General features: G+C 40.6%; 1 protein-coding gene and 1 pseudogene across 2 annotated transcripts in view; one reads left to right on the forward strand and one right to left on the reverse strand.

Moving 5' to 3' along the window:
• CDKL3 (cyclin dependent kinase like 3) overlaps positions 1-14,857 on the reverse strand; it is a 141,551-nt gene that overhangs the window by 31,176 nt on the left and 95,518 nt on the right. Inside the window, exon 13 of one of the 2 annotated variants that reach the window (XR_009214253.1) lies at positions 10,886-11,001. The exons of the other annotated variant lie outside the window; for it this stretch is intronic. The gene's annotated coding sequence lies outside the window, so the exon portion shown is untranslated. The remainder of the gene's footprint in view (positions 1-10,885; positions 11,002-14,857) is intronic. 2 annotated transcript variants of the gene reach the window in all.
• On the forward strand, positions 1,730-2,212 carry LOC116470620 (small ribosomal subunit protein uS15-like; annotated as a pseudogene).

Genomic DNA, 14,857 nt, shown 5'->3' on the forward strand with positions numbered 1-14,857 from the left:
AACAAAAAATTTTTTAAAGAGGAAATTAACAAGTGTTAACTGCAAACCATGGATGCGTTTTGAAAACATTACACAAAACTATATGTATTATATTTCATTTATAGGATTCAACGTACATGAAGTCCAAGAACAAGAAAAACTAATCTATGATGTCAGAAATCAGAAAATGGTTGCATTGTGGGTAAACAGAAAATTGACTGGCAACCAGCACTGGGGAAATGGAAATGTTCTATACCTTATTTATGTGGTGTTATGTGGGTGAATACAATTGTCACAACTCATTCAACTGAACACTTAAGATCAATTTAAAAATTCTTTAAAATGAAGGTAAAATAAAGACATGTACAGGAAAATACAAATGACTGGATTTGTCATCATATAGTCTGCATTAAAGGAAATACTAAAGGGTACTTTTTAGACAGAGAAAAATGACCCCAGTGTAAGCTTGGAAGTGCAGGAAGGAATAAATAGTAACAAAAGAGTAAATGTTAACTGTCTAAAACAATAATAATGTATTGTAGGATTAATATATGTAAAATTTAAAAATGACATCATTAGCACATAAGTAGGGAGAGAAGCAAATAGAGTTGAAGTATTCTAAGGTCTTTTCATTATCTAGAAGGAATAAAATACTAATTTTATTAAACTCTGGTAAGTCACAGATGCATGTGACAAAAATCTGCAGATAATTGTCAAATATATATATGTCATAACAAACTGATAAAGGGAAATATTGAATAATAAAAATACTCAATAATTTTTTTAAAAAAGCAGTAACAGAGAGAGAAAGGAAAACAGAATACATGGAACAAATAGGAAGTAAATAGCGAGGTGGTAGATATAAAACCAAACATAAAAGTAACCATATTAAATAAAAAAGGTTCCAAATAAGATGCTCCAAAAAAAGAAAGAGATGGTCACACCGGATAGAAAATTTAAAACCTAACCATATATTGCTTATAAAATAAGCATTTATATGAAATATAAATACGTAGGAATATTCAAAGTAAAAGAAAACAAAAACAGTTACTATACAAACTCTAAACAAAACAGGTAGCTATATTAATAATACATAAAGTAGACTGTAATGTGAGAAGCATTATTAGAAATGAGACATATTTCATAATGAAAAAAGGTACGATTCACCAGAAAAATGCAACAAACCTAAACTGAATGCACCTAATAACATAGCCTTAAATGTATATTAAAAACTGATAGAATTAAACGAAGAAGTAGATAAATCCACAATGATACTTGAAGATTTTAACACATAACCCTCAATAACAAATAAACAGGACACATGCCAAAGAATCAGATACAGTATAAAGATTTAAACAACACAATTAACACTCTTGAACTGACACCTATAGAACATTGCACCCAATAATTACAGAATTATTTTTAAGTTCAAAAATTTACTATATGTTGGCACATAAAACAAATCAATAAATTTCAAAGGAATGAAATAATACAGAGGGATTCTCTGACCACACTCTAATTAAGCTAAATATTAATTTCAAAATTTCCCATGTGCTTGGAAACTGAGAATTACATTTCTAAATAACTCATGGAATAAAGTAGATATCATATTGGAAATTGGAAAAAAAAACTTATTAAATAACACTAAATAATACTACATACAAAAACATGTGATACAGCTAAAGCTGTGCTTAGAAGTAAATTTATGCATTTAAAATGCTTTGCCTTTTGCTGCCTGACCGCCACCATCATGGGTCACATGCATGCTCCCTGGAGGGGCTCTGCCCTATCGCCGCAGCATCCCCACTCAGCTCAAGTTGGTATCTGATGACATGAAGGAGCAGATTTACAAACTGGCCAAAAAGGGCCTGACTCCCTCACAAATCAGTGTGATCCTGAGAGACGCACGTGTGTTGCACAAGTACGCTTTGTGACAGGCAATGAAATCTTAAGAATTCTTAAGTCCAAGGGACTTGCTCTTGATCTCCCTGATGATCTGTACCATTTAATTAAGAAAGCAGTTGCTATTTGAAAGCATCTCGAACAAAACAGAAAGGATAAGGATGCTAAATTATGTCTGATTCTGATAGAGAGCCGGATTCACCATTTGGCTAGATATTATAAGACCAAGTGAATCCTCCCTCCCAATTGGAAATATGAATCATCAACAAACAGCCTCTGCCCTGCTGGCATAAATTTGTCTATGTACTCAAGCAGTAAAATGATTGTTTAACTAAAAACAAATTAAGAAATAAAATGCTTCTGAGAAAAGAACAATGGCTGATAATCAATGATTTAAATTGGAAAATAAACAGAATCTAAGGACATTAGAAGAAAAAAAAGATAGGAACAGACATTAATACCATAGCAAACAAATATACACTAGAGAAAATCACTTCATTGAAAAGGCAATTTAATAAATTATTGGTATAAAAAATTAGAAAAAACACAAGTTACTAAGTTCAAGAATGAAAAAGGGCTAAGGATGCTGGCTCGTGCCTGTAATCGCAGCTACTCGGGAGGCTCAGGCAGAAGGCTCAGACGGGATGATAGCTTGAGACCAGGAGCTTAAGACCAGCCTGGGCAACATAGTGAAACCCATATCTAAAAGAAATAAGAAAAAAAATCTGGGCATGGTAACATGTGCCTGTAGTCCCAGCTACTTGGGAGGCTGAGGCAGGAGGATCACTTGAGCCTAGGAGTTTGAGGCTGCAGTGAGCTATGATAGTGCCAATGCACTCTAGCCTGGGTGACAGAGCAGGAAGTGGGGGAAGAGCTTCACTAGAATCTTATCAACTTTTACAAAATAGTAAGAGGGTGTCAAAAACAACTATATACTGATAAATTTTCAATTTTAAGTGAAATGTCTGTAGATTACGTAGTTACATCTCTCATTTATTCCTGATATTGTTAAACTGTGTTTCTCTATTTCTTGACCAGTTTAGTAAGTTTACCTTTTTTTTTTTTTCTTCTTGTGACGGAGTTTCGCTCTGTCACCCAGGCTGGAGTGTGATCTCAGCTCACCGCAACCTCCACCTCCTGGGTTCAAGCAATTCTCCTGCCTCAGCCTCCTGAGTAGCTGGGACTACAGGCATGTGCCACCATGCCTGGCTAATTTTGTATTTTTTTTAGTAGAGACGGGGTTTCTCCATATTGGTCAGGCTGGTCTCCAACTCCTGACCTCAGGTGATCTGCCCGCCTCAGCCTCCCAAAGTGCTGGGATTACAGGCGTGAGCCACAGTGCCCGGCCCCTAAGTTTATCATTTTTTTTTATTCTTTTCAATCATCCAACTTTTGGTTGTGTTGATTTTTCTCTAGTTAGTGTTTTATATCTCATTGAATTATTTCCTTTATTATTTCTTTCTTTCTACTTACTATAGGTTTCATTTGTTCTTTTCTAGCCTTTTTTTTTTTTTAACATTTTAAAGTTAAAGCTTAGGTCATTAAATTTAGATCTTTCTTCTTTTCTTTCTTTTTTTTTTCTTTTGAAGATGGAGTCTCCCTCTGTCACCCAGGCTGGAGTGCAATGGCGCAATCTCAGCTCACTGCAACCTCTGCCTCCTGGGTTCAAGCAATTCTCCTCCTCAGTCTCCTGAGTGGCGGGGACTACAAGCGTGTACCACAATGCCCAGCTAATTTTTTTGTATTTTTAGTACAGACGGGGTTTCACTGTGTTAGCCAGGATGGTCTCGATTTTCTGACCTCGTGATCCACCCTCCTTGGCCTCCCAAAATGCTGGGATTACAGGCATGAGCCACCTCGCCCGGCCCTGATCTTTCTTCTTTTCTAATATAAGCATCCAAAGCCATAAATTTCTCTCAAAGCACTGCTTTGGCTGCATTCTAAAAATTTTTATATCTTGTGTTTTCATTATCATTTAGTTCAAAATATTTGCTAATATTCCTGGTGTTTTTGTTTGTTTGTTTGTTTGTTTTTTGAGATGTAGTTTCATTCTTCTTGCCCAGGCTGGAGTGCAAGGGCGCGATCTCAGCTCACTGTATCCTCCGCCTCCCAGGTTCAAGCGATTCTCCTGCCTCAGCCTCCCGAGTAGCTGGGATTACAGGCATGCACCACCATGCCCAGCTAATTTTGTAGTTTTAGTAGACACAGGGTTTCTCCATGTTGGTCAGGCTGGTCTCGAACTCCCAACCTTAGGTGATCCGCCTGCCCTGGCCTCCCAAAGTGCTGGGATTACAGGCGTGAGCCACTATGCCCAGCCATTATTCCTGGTGTTTTTTCTGTAATGCATAGATTATTTAGAATTGATTGTTTAGTTTCCAAATATTTGGGGATTTTCTAAACATTGTATTGTTATTAATTCTAATTTGATGCCATTGTGGTCAGAGAACATATTCTGTATGATTTCAATCGTCGTAAATTTATTGAGACTTGTTTTATGGCTCAGAATATAGTCTATCTTAGTAACATTTGCACTTGGAAAAAATGTGTATTGTGCCATTGTCGGGTATCATGTTCTATAAATGCCAGTTAATCAAAGTTGGTTGAAAGTATTGTTCAGCTCATCTATGTTTTTTTATTTATTATTTATTTTTTAATTTTTTTGAGACAGTCTCACTCTGTCCCAAAGGCTGGAGTGTAGTGGTACAATCTCAGCTCACTGCAACCTCTGCCTCTGGGGTTCAAGTGATTCTTGTGCCTCAGCCTCCTGAGTAGCTGGGATTACAGGTGCATGCCACCACACCCTGCTAATTTTTTGTATTTTTAGTAAAAACAGGGCTTCACCATGTTGGCCAGGCTGGTCTCGAACTCCTGGTCTCAAAGGATCCACCCATTTGGCTTCCCAAAGTGCTAGGATTAATAGGCATGAGCCACTGCACCCAGCCAGATAACCTATGTCTTTTTATTTTTTAGATGGAGTCTCACTCTGTCACCCAGGCTGGAGTGCAATGGCGCAATCTTGGCTCACTGCAACCTCTGCCTCCCAGGTTCAAGTGAGTCTCCTGCCTCAGCCTCCCAAGTAGCTGGGACTACAGGCACATGCCACCACACCTGGCTAATTTTTGTTTTTTTCTTTCTTTTTTTTTTTTGAGACGGAGTCTCGCTCTGTCACCCAGGCTGGAGTGCAGTGGCGCAATCTCTGCTCACTGCAAGCTCCGCCTCCCGGGTTCACGCCATTCTCCTGCCTCAGCCTCCCGAGTAGCTGGGACTACAGGCACCCGCTGCCACGCCCGGCTAATTTTTTGTATTTTTAGTAGAGACGGGGTTTCACTGTGTTAGCCAGGATGGTCTCGATCTCCTGACCTCGTGATCCACCCGCCTCTGCCTCCCAAAGTGCTGGGATTACAGGTGTGAGCCACCGCGCCTGGCTAATTTTTGTATTTTTTAGTAGAGATGGGGTTTCACCATGTTGGCCAGGCTGGTCTCAAATTCTTGACCTCAGGTGATCTGCCTGCCTCGGCCACCCAAAGTGCTGGGATTACAGGCGTGAGCCACTGCACCCAGCCACCTATGTCTTTACTAATTTTCTGTTTACTTGTTCTATCAGTTATTGAGAGAAGAGTATTGAAATCTCAACTATATTTGTGGATTGTCTATCAGTAGTTGCTTTATGTATTTTAAAGCTCTGGTATTAAATGCATACACATTTAAAACTGTTATATTTTCTTAGTGCATTGACCCTTTTATCATTATGAAATTTATCTTTATCCCTGGTATACCTTGTTTAGAAATCTACTTCATGTAAGAATGTAGCCACTCCAGCTCTCTTATTATCACTGTTGGCATCTTTTTTCTATCCTTTTAACCTGTGTATTCATATTTATAGTGTGTTTCCTGTAGCATATAGTTGGATATTGCTTTTTTCCCCAGTTAGACAATCTTTGTCCTTGTCATTGGAGTATTTGAACCATTTATATTTAATGTAATTATCTATGTAATTGGGCTATAGCATCTGTTTTCTCTTCCCTTTCATGTGCTGCTTCCCTATGGATAGAGTACCATTCTGTCTCTACTGTTGGTTCATTATTTATACCCCTTTTGCTTTATGTCTTTTGTTTTGTTTTGTTTTTTTGACAGAGTCTTGCTCTGTTGCCCTGGCTGGAGTGCAGTGGCGTGATCTCTGCTCACTGCAACCTCCACCTCCCAGGTTCAAGTGATTCTTGTGTCTCAGCCTCCCAGGTAGCTGGGACACAGATGTGTCCCACCATGCCCAGCTAACTTTTGTATTTTTAGTAGAGAAGGGGTTTTGCCATGTTGGCCAGGCTGGTCTCAAACTCCTGGACCCAAGCAATTCCCTGCCTCAACCTCCCAAAGTGCTGGGATTACAGGTGTGAGCCACCACACCCGGCCCCATTTGGACTTTTTAAAAAATATTCCATTTCTTTCCCCCTTATGTTAATGTTGTCCTTTAAATTCTTGTTCTAAAGTTGTTGTAAAGCCCTTGCCTGCTAATTCCATTATCATTTCTTTATCTCCTTCTATTGAATCATTTAAAATTGTCATTGTGGATCACATTTTTTCTGGGTAGTTTTATTTTAATTTAATTTTATTTATTTATTTTGAGATAGAGTTTCACTGTGCTGCCCACGCTGGAGTGCAGTGGAGCAATCTTGGCTCACTGCAACCTCCACTCCCAGGCTTAATCCTTCCATATCAGCCTCTCAAGTAGCTGGTACTACAGGCGTGCACCACATGCCCAGCTAATTTTTGTATTTCATGTGGAGACAGGATTTTGCCATATTGCCCAGGTTGGTCAAGCGATCTGCGTGCCTCAGCCTCCCAAAGTACTGGGATTATAGGAGTGAGCCACTGCATCTGGCTGCTGGGTTGTTTTAAAGTCTAGTGATTTTTTTTTTTTTGAGGTGGAGTCTTGCTCTTGTTGCCCAGGATGGAGGCAATGGTGTGATCTTGGCTCACTGCAACCTCCACCTCCTGGGTTCAAGCAATTCCCCTGCCTCAGCCTCCCAGGCAGCTGGGATTACAGGCGCCTGCCACCACGCCCAACTAATTTTTGTATTTTTAGTAGGGATGGGGTTTCACTATGTTGGCCAAGTTGATCTTGAACTCTTGACCTCAGGTGATCCACCCATGTCGACCTCCCAAAGTACTGGGATTACAGGCGTGAGCCACCGTGCCCGGCTGTTTTTTTGTTTGTTTGTTTGTTTTTTGATTTTTTTGTTTGTTTGTTTTATATGGAGCCTTGCTCTGTTGCACAGGCTGGAGTGCAGTGGTGCAATCTTGGTTCACTGTAACCTCCGCCTCCCTGGTTCAAGCAAATCTCCTACCTCAGCCTCCCAAGTAGCTGGGATTACAGGTGCCTGCCACCATGCCTGCCTAATTTTTGTATTTCTAGTAGAGACAGTGTTTCACAATATTGGCCAGGCTGGTCTCAAACTCCTGACCTCAAGTGATCTGCCTGCCTCCGCCTCGCAAAGTGCTGGGATTACAGGCATGAGCCACCACGCCTGGCCAAGTATAGTAATTTTTTCATTGGGTGGCAGGCTTATAACACTTACATGATTGTTAGAATTTTTTAAATTTCCTTTAAAGAAGTTAGAATTTGTTTCGACAAGCCATTGAGTTACTTGCAGATCACCTTGGTCCCTAAGAGTCTTTTTTTTTTTTTTTTTTTTTTTTGAGACAGAGTCTCACTCTGTTGCCCAGGCTGGAGTGCAGTGGCGCAATCTCAGCTCACTGAAACCTCTGCCTCCCAGATTCAAACAATTCTCCTGCCTCAGCCTCTCAAGTAGCTGGGACTACAGGCACGTACCACCAAGCCCAGCTAATTTTTTATTTTTAGTAGAGACTGGGTTTCACCATGTTGGCCAGGCTGGTGTTGAACTCCTGACCTCGTGATCCCCCTGCCTCGGCCTCCCAAAGTGCTGGGATTACAGGCATGAGCCACCATGCCCAGCCAAGAGTCTTGTTTTTAAGCTGTGTAAGAGCATATCTAAAAGGCCTTTTATTGTAAGATAGTTTAGCCCTACTACAAAGATATGATATGGTGTCTCTACTAAATGCCCTGGCTGTTCAAAAATATCTCTACACATTAGATGGCAGAAACTTGAGTTGCTCCTAGCCCTGTGGGATCTCTGACAATTATTTTACTTATAGATCCCTGGGAGATATTCTTCGACTGGCCTTGTAAATTTCATCCTATATGTGGCTTATCAGTTTGAGTACTCCAAAAAACAAATACCAAGAAGAGGGTTCTAAGAGATTATAATGTTGTAAGGAAAAATGGGAAGGGAGCCGGGGAAGCTAGGAGAATCATATAATTGCAATGCAGGTCTGACCCTTTTGAAAGAGAAAAGAAAGGAAAGTTGAGTGGAAGACACTTAGACTGCACTGCAGTTCTAAGGAAGTTTGGAAATCTGACGGGGAATCCTCAAGCCAAAGTCTCCCATCAGAGGCATTCTGCATTTCTCAGGAATAGGCCTGCCTTCATATGCCTGAGAAAGTCATTAGCTGGGAGTTAACACATGGGAAGCATGGCCTTACTGCAAATGTGGAGATGGATTTCAGAGTGCAGCAGCTGGGCCCATTAGTCGATTATGCTCTTCATAGTTAGACACATTAGAGACACATTTTTTAGGCCACCAAATATTCACCCCTTGCATCAAACAGATATACATCTCCTCAAAATTCAGAGGCAGCCTCCTCCATGATGCCTATTATCCTTTCTTCCTGGGGGGAAACTAAGGATAGAGAGAATAATGAGACAAACTACAGTCCTCATCACTGCAGTTGATCTAAGCCCTGCACCTGGTCTTCACCCTCTCCCTCCTCAAGTGATTCATTCTGAATTTCCTCACTCACAGCCATCATTTCAGCAGGTCTTGGTGCCTTACCTAGTGGTGTGATCCAAACTTCCATTCCTGGGAAATCTGAACTCTTAGTAATCATACCCTTTTCAGTCTCAGGTTGCCACATGTGTTCATTCACAGTTACAGTGGTTCAAGGCACTCAAATGGATAATGGGTTGGACACATTTGCCACCCTTCCCCCTTCACGTAACAGTAGTCCTACTTCCTCCTGCTGATCAAGGCCAATTACCCTTCCCAGTATGGTGACTTCTTTTCTTGCCTGCTAGACCTTGGACACAAAGAATTTAAAATGCCATTGTGGAAATTGTAACTTTATGTTAAATGGAACTCTTGCTGTGTGTGACCTCTAGCAAGATTATGCCCCTTTTCGAAACCAAGAACTCCAATTCTGTCAAAGCCCAGGGTTACAGGGATGAGAAGTACAAAATCTCCCAGTTGGGACATGAATCCCCATTTTGGGAGTGATAATAAGAGGAGCCATTCCTGCTTCCATGCCCTGACTCCCAGACCCATGTGTTTTTTCCCCCTGGGGATATAATATTCTAAAAAAGTCTCTGCATATATATCCTGCATCTGGAAGATTGGCACATTATCTTTTCAGAATATTTCCTCTGAGCTAGCACTTCATCTGTACTTACAAAGGCTGATCCAGTGTTCTACAAGGCTGGCTGCTTTAGGATGGTACATGTGATATTGCCAGTGAATCCCATGGTCATGAAACTACTCCACACCCTCTTCACTGTAAAGTGGTTGGATGCTATGTTGTGTGGAATTCCATGTCTATGAATTATTCTGTAAGCCCCAGAGAAGCTGAGAATCTTTAGGCAGGAAGTGTAAGACCATACTCAGAATAAGTATCTATACCTGGTGAAGATAAAAGTCTTGCTCTTTTGGGTTGAAAGAAGTCTGATATACTTGACTTGGCACCAACTAGCTGGTTGGTCTCTTCAGAGAACAGTGCTATGTCAGGGGTTCAACATTAGTCTCTGTTGCTGTAGTTTTCAGTGTCCAAATCTTCAACCTCATTTCACCAGGCCTTGGTGAATGATGTATCCTCTGGGTCCTCCCATGGTTCTCTGGTTAGACTTCTGGTCTTACATTACACATCTATTCTAGCATGCCTACTTCCCTCAGCCTCTTTATCCTTTCCTGTGCCATCTGTAAGGGCAACTCAGGCCTTTCCATTTCCCTGAGTGTTAGCCACAGCATTTTCCAAGCTTCTAAAAGCCACCACAGCAGTGAATTTGCCTTATCCCCTATGGTCCTTGCAAGGGTGTTAAATCCCATGTCCTGAGATAGTACTCCTGAGTAAATGAATTCTTGCTTATCTATGCTTACATTCTAGTCCCCTTGATCAAACACCCTAAAAATCTAATTCCAAGGATACGTCCCTGGCTCCTGCTAGTATGCTAGCTAATTCCTGCAATTCTTTTGATATAAGTCTCTTTTCTTCCCTTATCAGGCCCAGCATGTTTTCAACAAAGTTATGCTAGGATTTAGCCTAAGTTATTGACTTGGCAGCCAAAAGTTGGGGCAGCTACTGAGATGAGCACCTGCAGCATCACACAGCAAAATATAAGTGTTAGTTCTTACAAGGGAAAAATGAGCAAGCCCAGGGAGTGCAAGGGCTGCAGTGCCAGCATTCTTAGGGGCATTCGATGAGATGTCCCCATTCCATGTTTCAGGATCCCAGGTTATCCCCACTAGGTCCTGACCTTTGTATAATAGGGCTACTGGGCATTCAAATGTCTCATGGCTCTGAAGCTCTGCAACTCTAACAATTACATCTTCATCCTACTGCTCACATGTCTGCTCTTCCACTGCAGTACATAAGGAGCTCTTTGTAAGATGATACCACGAAACCATCTGGCTTAGCCATTAACCACTCAAGAGCTTTCAGTTTCTGATTATCCCACTGCAAGGCATCAATACAACTCAGCAGTAACCAATTCACCCATCTTTGGAGGTAATCTCCTTCCTCCCCCAAAATCTTTCTCTGCCTGCATCATCACACCTTACACAGAACTTCCCTCTACCACATCATTTTCCAGGTTGCCACCTGTGAAATCTTGAGTTGCTGAACTCTGGTTTATGCTAGTGTCTATCCATGTCCCACGTACCAGTCAGAATGATGTTCTCTTTGCCTGCCAGGAGGTGAGTGAGCCAGTCCCAGATCCCATCTTGCTGCCTATTTTCTTGGACCACTCTTGGTACCACTTGTGTTAGCTCAAGTCCCCTGAGAAACAGATGGCAAGAGATTAGATATGCAAGAGATTTACTGGGAGAAATACCTGTGAGAAAACTGGGAAAGGAGCCAGGGGAATCTAGGAAAGGCATCAGACTGTAATGTATGTCTGACCTTTGTGAAGGAAAGAAATGTTGAGTGGAAGCAACTTACACTGCAGTGCAGTTCTAAGGAAGTTTGGCAATGCCAATGAAGAATCTTTAAGCCAAAATTTTGAGTTTCTCATCTTCCAATAATGGGCCGTCCTCAGTATCCCTGTGCCTAGTCACTGACTGTAAGCAGCAGCCATGGGAAGATTCCTTAGTATGAACATGGTGATGAATTTCAAAATGCAGCAACAGGGACCATAGGTCAAAATTACATTCCCTGCAGTTGGAGGTCTGAGAGGTCTATTTTCATGGCTGCCACAATTGCACAGATTAGTATTCAACCAAAGACTGGAAGGTAACCCATGCAGACTTTTGAGCACCTTCTCTACGTAGCTTTTCTCTTCTCTAGTACTCTGCCTTGCAAATTCTAGCCACCTTGGCCTCCCCAAGCTTCTATCCCTACTTCATCAACTCAGCAAAGCTGCCAGGCTCTCCTTGGGTTATGCCATCCTGTGCTGTGGTCCAGAAATTGCCTCTAAGAAAAAGCCTATGTGATCATAGTGCTCATCTCATTCATTTTCCATCTATAAGGGACTATGGTCCTGGGTTGGCTGTTGCCCAATGTCTAATGCATTGTTTCAGATACTTTTTTCCATTATCTTAGCTTTTACAAAGGAAGAGTAAGTATCATGCCAGTTGCTCCATCATGGACAGAAGTAAAAGCTCCTCCGTTTTCTGTGGTGTTTGTTTTAAATTTCATTATTTTTTACTTTTATCTTATTTATTTCTCTCTGGGTTTAATTTGCTGTTCTTTTACTCACTTCTTGAGATACAAGCTTGGATCACTGATATTAACCTTCCTTCTTTTCTAGCATATGCATTTTACACATTTCCATCCAACCACTGTTTTAACTATATCTCAGATGTTTTGATATGCCATATTTTCATTATTATTCAGTTTCACATACTTTCCAATTTCTACTGTGATCTTTTTTTGATTAATGGATTACTTAGAAGTGTACTGCTTAATTTCCATTTTCTAATTAGTTTTTATAATTCATTTCTACCTTAAGACTATTGTGATCAGAGAGTACATTCTGAGTGCTTCCAATCTTCTGAAACTTTGTTGAAGCTGGCTTTACTGTCAAATTTTATAAATTCACCTGTATGCTTAAAAACAATGTATATTCTAGCTGGGCATTGTGCCTCATGCCTGTAATCCCAGCACTTTGAGAGGCTGTAACAAGAGGATCACTTGAGGTGAGGAGTTCAAGACCAGCCTGGGCAACATAATAAGACCCTGTCTCTACAAAAAATTTTTAAAAAAATAACTGGGCATTGGTGGTGTGTGCTTGTAGTCCTAACTACTTGGGAGGCTGAAGTGGAAGGATTGCTTGAGCCCAGGAATTCAAGGCTACAGTGAGGTATGATCATGCCATTGCACTCCAGTCTGGGCATCAAAGTAAGACCCTGTCTCTATAAAAAATATTTTAAAGCCAGGCGCAGTGGCTCATGCCTGTAATCCCAGCACTTTGGGAGGCCGAGGTGGGTGGATTACATGAGGTCAGGAGTTTGAGACCAGCCTGGCCAACATGGTGAAACCCTGTCTCTACTAAAAATACAAAAAATTATACAGGTATAATGGTGCATGCCTGTAATCCCAGCTACTCAGGAGACTGAGGCAGGAGAATCACTTGAACCTGGGAGGTGGAGGTTACAGTGAGCCGAGGTCACGCCATTGCACTCCAGCCTGGGCAGTAAGAATAAAACTCCATCTCAAAAAAAAAATTTTTTTAAATATATATTCTTATCCTCAGTGCAGTGTTCTATTACGTCAACAGAGTCAAGTTTATTGTGATATTTTGATTTTTAGGTCATTACTGATTTATCATGTGCTTGTTTTATCAACTATTGAAAGGTTGTGTTAAATCTACCTTATTAATGTTGATTTGTCTACATTCTCCTTTTAGTTCTGTCCATTTTTGCCTTATATATTTTGAAACTATGTTATTCAGTGCATATATATCTAGAATTGTTATATCTTCTTGTGAACTGGACTCTATCATTAGAAAATGTCTCTTTCTATCTCTAGTTATTCTTCTTGCCTTAAGAGCTATTCTCTCTGATAATAAAGAGCAACACCGCTTGAGCGCAGTGGTGCGATCTCAGCTCACTGCAACCTCCGCCCCCTGGGTTCAAGTGATTCTCTTCCCTCAGCCTCTCAAATAGCTGGGATTACAGGCATGCGCCACCATACCCAGCTAATTTTTGTATTTTTAGTAGAGATGGGGTTTCACCATATTGGCCAGGTTGATCTCCAACTCCCTATCTCAGGTGATCTCCCCACCTTGGCCTCCCAAGATGCTGGGATTACAGGGGTAAGTCATTGCACCCAGCTCCAGCTTTCTTTCAATTCTTGTTTGCACACTATATTTTTTCCAGCTTTTACTTTGAGCATTTCAGTGTCTTATACTTAAGATATTTTTTATATGCAGCATATAGCTGGGTTTTTTTTTTAACTTTTCTTTTTAGATTGGAGTCTTACTATGTTGGCCAGGCTGGCCTTGACCCCTAGCCTCAAGCAATCCTCCTGCCTCAGCCTTCTGAGTAGCTGGAATTATAGGCACATGCCACCATACCCAGTTTATAGTTAGATAATTTTTAATCCAATCTGATAATATTCATCTTCTATTTGGAGTATTTATTCTAGTTGTTTTAATGTAATTACTAATACAGTTGGAATTATACTTACCATCTTTGACTTGAGTTTAATACAAATTACTATTTTGATATTTCCCTGATAATGCTAAAATCTTAGAACACTTTATCTCTATTTACCTTCTCCTTCTTGCTTTATTGGAGTCATGAGTTTTAATTCTACATATATTTTAAGCCCTCATATTACTATGATTGATCTTTACAGTCAATATTTATTTATATTTACTCACACATTTCCCCCTTTTGTTGTTCTTCATTCCCTTCAAATTTCCTGTTTCCATTTGGGACTATTTTCCTTCTGCCTTAAGAACTCTCTTCAGGCCAGGCACAATAGCTCACACCTGTAATCCCAGCACTTTGGAAAGCTGAGGTGGGAGGATCACTTGAGGTCAGGGGTTCGAGACCAGCCTGGTCAACATTGTGAAACCCCATCTGTAGCAAAAAAAAAAAAAATAGCTGGGCGTGGTGGCAGGTGCCTGTAATTCCAGCTACTTGGGAGGCTGAGGCATGAGAATAACTTGGACCCAGGGGACGGAGGTTGCAGTGAGCTGAGATTGTGCCACTGTAGCCTGGGCAACAGAGCGTCTCAAAAACAAAACAAAACAAAACAAAACAAAACCTCTGTTCAGCTTTTATCTTAAGGCAGATCTTCTGGCAATAAATTCTTTCTGCTTATATGTTTGCTTAGGGGGAGGTTGCAGTGAGCTGAGATCATGCCATTGCACTCCAGCCTAGGCAACAAGGGTAAAACTGTCTCAAAAAGAAGAAAAGTCTGTATTTTGCCCTCATTTTTGTCACAGAGTATACGATTCTAGCTTGGCAGCTATTTTCTTTCAGTACTTCAAAGGTGTCATTTCATTGTCTTCTGGATTTCATCATTTTTGTTGAGATCAGCTCCTTTAAAGGAAACATGACTTCTTGCCTTTTAGATTTTCTTTTTATATTTGAATTAAGCAGTTTCATTATGATGTGCTTAGGTGGGGTTTTCTTTCCTTTTTTTTTTTTTTTTTTTTTGAGAGGCTCACTCGGTCGCCCAGGCT

The sequence above is a fragment of the Hylobates moloch genome, unplaced genomic scaffold, assembly GCF_009828535.3.
Source record: "Hylobates moloch isolate HMO894 unplaced genomic scaffold, HMol_V3 SCAFFOLD_6, whole genome shotgun sequence".
NCBI classification, from domain to species: Eukaryota; Metazoa; Chordata; class Mammalia; order Primates; family Hylobatidae; genus Hylobates; species Hylobates moloch.